Consider the following 5,282-nt stretch of genomic DNA (forward strand, 5'->3'; position numbering starts at 1 on the left):
ATCACGCTTAATAAGATAATTAATAATTTTATTTAGGCTAATATGATTTTAATTCAAGTGATCACCAATAATAGATTTATTTGTGCATTAATATCAACTAACATAGATTAAACAGGTTTATGATTAATATAATGATTGTATGTAGTCAAAAAGCGCGCATGAACATGAGAAGAACAAAGTAGAGGCCTACTTAGGGCAGGCTCAATATCTTTTAGGTTGGATTTGTACCTTCATCCCTGAATATCCAGTCATGATTCAAGACCACTATGGAGTTAGCGATCTCATGGATCGTGAAAGGGTGTGACCTTTACCCTGTGAACTGTTTACAAGTTCCTAAAACTTATTGGCGACTCTTTTGCTCTAGCTTCTTTCCCTTTAGACGCCACCATGCTTAAGTGTATGATCACAGTGGGGCTCAAGTGAGGGATGCTTGAAATATTCCCCACACAAGGGTATTGGTTTAGAACCATACCGGATCGACCTATGAGAATACTTTAAGAGATTAAAAATCGTCATAAGCATATTTCTCATTATGGTTACCGGAACCTCTTTCCTCGACCATGAGTATTGTAAGTTCTCTTATTTGAGTACTAGTTAGTTTTAATGTCAGTCAAACGTCTGCCGTACATGGGGATTATAACGGCAACACTCGGGTGGCTAGGTTCTTTTACTAAGAGAAGCTTACAGTGCAAGACTGGGAATGTCCCCCTATTAAATAAATAGGGAATATGTCTTTGTTGTTTATAAGGCCTCTCGAAGGCATAACTATGAAAATGCATGGTCGTGCTTAGATGAATTTTAGAAATCATCTTCTTATTGACAGTCAAACTCGAATCGAGAAACGCTTCTGGACATAATAAGGATGACGAATAATCTTACCTTATAGTTCATGAAGAGACATTAAGAGACATAGGAAATAGGCTATACACTAAAAGCGCAGTTGTCCGGAAGGACAAGTGGGAGATTTATAAGAATGGTGTACCTTCAAACAAGTGTATTATTCTAATAGAGGGTTCGGAATTATTAGAAAGCTAATTATTCAGTAAGGTCAACTGATTGGAATGCCTAGATAGAGGCCGCTTCCGATCAGTAATATTACAGGTTAATCTTGACTGAACCCTTTGGGTCACACCCAATCAAGTAACCGATCCGAGACGACAAATTAATCCGAAGGAATTAATGAGTCGTTAGAGTATTATGAGCAAAGACGTCGAATATCAAGCTAGGAGCGTCGAAACCAAGTGTCTCAAGTCGAGTCGGATTTAGGAAACGACTCTACAGTAAAATCAAGCAATCAACAAAGTCACAAATACCCTTAGCATCGAAATGCTTTGAGCAAACCGAGTGCTAGGGGCATCGAAGCTAGGCATGGAAGCCGCACTAAGCCAAGGCTGCTAGCAGCGCGCATGCTAGAAGCGCTGCCTAGTAAAGCTGAGCTTTTGGGCTGCCAGCAAGGCATGCCTTGGTGCTCAAGTCCGAGCGCCAGCTAGCAGCTCATGGGTGATGCCTTGGGGACCTGGTTTTTGTGAGGGAAGGCTTGGAGAACAAGGAGGCCTTGTGGTCCTCACCTACTCCCTTAGTCACATTATGACACTTGTTGATTGTTGATTGTTTTGCCTTTTTCTTTTGATTTTTGATTTAAATTAAATTGAAAAAGGGGTTTTACGAACTCTCTCACATTGATAGGAAAGAGGAATGTTCAAGGGATTTTCTCTATAAATACCCATCCTTGGGAATTGAGAAAATCCACTTTGAGTTGTGAGCTTGAAAGGATTACAAGAGGCGTACACACTTTCGCTCTTAATACTCTAAGTTTCTTGGTCTAGCCCCGGCTAAGCTCCGGGGTACGGCCATACGGGTCGGTCTTGAGGGTGTAAGCCATCGGAGGCTCTCACAAGTGCGAAGCTCGGCTAGCTTTCAAGTAATAGCTCTTAGTGAGCGAAGCACGCGTCGAGGGTAATTTCGTCTTTCTCTTTCTTGTTAATTAATTATGTTATTAATTATGTTGTTAATTAATATGCATGGTTTAGTTGCTTTAACTTATGTGCGGGTCATGGGATGGGTTTTAGTTCCGCGTGGTGTCGGACATAATGAAACCCAACACTTCGTTCTCTCAAATCTTCTTCGACTAATTTTCTTCTTGATGGGTGCTAGAACTATCGCACATTCCATACTCATTCAAACACATTTATAAACAAACACCTCACAACCAAGCACAATGATAAGTAAGAGTTCGGTCGACAAAGAACAAGATATAATTGCTTAGGATCTTAACACGCAGCTAGTTCGAAGACTTTGGTTGTTTGAGGTTCATCAATTAGACAAATAAGCAATGGATTCTAGATCAAATAATTAAAAGCACTAGGGAATGGGATCCACTCAACTATGGTAACCAATCATATTGCACTACTACAAAAAAGACAATACAGAACGCCAAAAATAGGCATTATAGATCGCCTTAGAGACATTATTCAAGTAGGGTGCCTTATAAAGTATAAAAGACACCTTTTGGAGGCGTTCTGTATTCTCTCTATTATAAAACGTCTATCTAAGGTAAGTGTTTCCTTTTCATTGTATTAAATCAATAAAAAGCAAAGGAAAGGGGATGGTTATCATGTGAAAGGCGTTCTATATTCATACAAAAAGAGGACGCCTATCTTAGATGACAGTTCTCTTGTCTTTTACTTTTTTTATAAGAAAAAAAAAACAAAATTTAAAAAACCAAAATATATTTACCATAAATTGTTAAAAACTAATTCAATTAACTCTAAATTCAAATTAATTCAAAATTTAAAATGGAAGTTATAAACTGATAATTAACAAATCATTTCAAACTAAATTAATACTACAATTTACATAATGGAAAATTAAAAACCAACTCTATAAGACTATTGTAATACCACGTATTTTTATACGTATTTTATTTTAAATAAGTATTTTTTGTGAAGTATTTAAATAATTTGAAATGAATTATTTATGGAATTTTAATTATTTATTTTAATAAGTTTGGAAATATTTTATAAAAGGAAAGTTTTATTTAATTAATTATTTTAATAAGTTGGAAATATTTTAGGAAAGTTTTATAAAAGGAAATTTAATTAGGAAAGGGATTAGTAAGGATAGAAAGGGAATTTAAGGGTAAGAGGGTTTCTAGAGAAAAAGAGGTATAAATATTCAACACATGGGCAAATTAAACTTTGTCCAAAATGGAGAATACCCAAGGTAAATTTTCTCTTCCTTCTCCTTTATTTTATTTTCTTTTTCTTTCTTTTCCCCTTCCCCTTTTTACACGGACCACCGCCGGCCACCACCACACCCACCGACGGATCGCCGCACCACCAGCAAGCGCCGGCAACAGCAGCGGCACCACCAGTAGCGCAGCAGCAGCCGACTGTGGTGCCGTGGCTGCTGTCCGGCGCACCAAATCCGAAAAAAAAAAATTATTTCTTTTGCTTTGATTCTTCGATCTAATTATGATTTATGGGTTTTGTGATGATTTTATGATGTAAATTAATTTTCAGATTTTGATTTTAATTAAAAAAAAGCGCCAAATTTGAAACCCTAGATTTGTAAATAACAAATTGTTGAAGGAATATGATTTAGGGTGGTTTAAATCTTTAATTTGAGGGTTTTAAAGCATATTTACAGCAAGTTTTAATGAATTTATATTGCTGGAAATTTTGTTAGTAAGCTAAAATTAAGTTTTTTGAAGGAAATTTTGACTACCCATTAATTGGGATTAAAGTAAGGGACTTTAAATTAATTTTCAGCTTGTTTTAATTAAATTATGAGTGATTTAATAAGAGTATGTATTGATGGAAATTTGTGTGGAGTAGATTTTAATGCCACGTTTTAATTTTGGATTGTAAGAGACTTCCAAGTGAGTGATTTCTTTTATTCGTGGCGATTTTAAGATCGTATTCAAGGTACGTTCGGGTTCTTAGTATTTATTTGGTGATGTGAGAACATGCTAGGCTTTGAATAATTGATTCCAAATAGTATCATGATAGATTTTGATTGGAATTTATTATTTGGTTGATGTTGGTGATTGAATTATGAAGCATGGATTGTTTGTGATGAATTATTGAATGGAAATAATTATTTTGGCATGTTGTATATGAACCACACTTTTATTATTGGCATGATAGAGAGCATGTTTAATTAAACTAAATATTTAGTTTGGTTTGGAATATTAAAAAGGAATTTTATTATGGTTCATATAATTTTTATTGATGCTATAAGCATGAGGAAAGAGCTAATTAAGTGTCTATGTACACGAGGAATAAATTATGTATTGGTGCCTTAGAGCACTTAAGGTGTTTTTAACACCGAGGGATAGGAATTTTGGTGCATTATGTGTTTAAGGTGTCTTTGACACTGAGGTAGATTTAAAAAGGGTTCAATATTAAATATTATGTGGTCATTAATTATTCAAGAATTAAATTGGTATGTTTAATTATTTGAATAATTATAATGTTTGATTGTGTTATGGTTTGAGAGTCATCACCAAGTTTAATAATATGTAAATAACATAAAGTGAAAGAGATTATGCACCAAAACTCTTGGAACGTAAATACCTTGAGTATGAACATATGGGGGGAGTTATGGGGTTTTATATTTAACCATAACTTCTACTGGGAGTACAGGACGATGTATTTTCCTTTTATTATTATGCGCAGGAATTCCGCCACTTATGAGTGGTTCTTTTATACTGGCACGGTTAGCTCCCGTGTTAGTACCCCTTTATTGGGGCAAGTTAGGGGGGAAACCCGTTCGATGCATAATCAATGCTAAATGAATCAGTTAGTTATTATAATTGAGGGTCATGTTGAATGTTGTATGCTTGTAAATAGGTGCAACAAGGTAAGTTGTGTGTTAATAGGTGAAAGCATGTTAGTGTGTTTAATTACGCTTATGTACTCAGTATTGCTGATTGTGTGTTTGTATGTTTGTTTGGCCTTGTCTTTACCGTGGCCCTATGATGACCCATTTTTAATGGAGAGTAGTGGAAACGAGTAGAGAGAAGGTTTTCAGGTGATGAACCATATTCATGATGGCCATGAGTGAAGAGCGAATCATGCTAGTTTCCATAAGTTTATAATGTGTTTATTACTTTAATTATTTTATTTTATTATGCTTGTGAGATTAAGCAAAGGTTTTGAGTTGGTTCGGTTTTGATAAGAGCCTACAATGGTTCCAAGTTATAGGTTGACTTCGTTTTACTTTGGTTTGACTTTACTTCGTTTGGTTGACTTTTTAAGTTGAATGGTTTTTCATGTTTT

Source organism: Chenopodium album, chromosome 17 (assembly GCF_948465745.1).
Source record: "Chenopodium album chromosome 17, dcCheAlbu1.1, whole genome shotgun sequence".
Classification (NCBI taxonomy): domain Eukaryota; kingdom Viridiplantae; phylum Streptophyta; class Magnoliopsida; order Caryophyllales; family Amaranthaceae; genus Chenopodium; species Chenopodium album.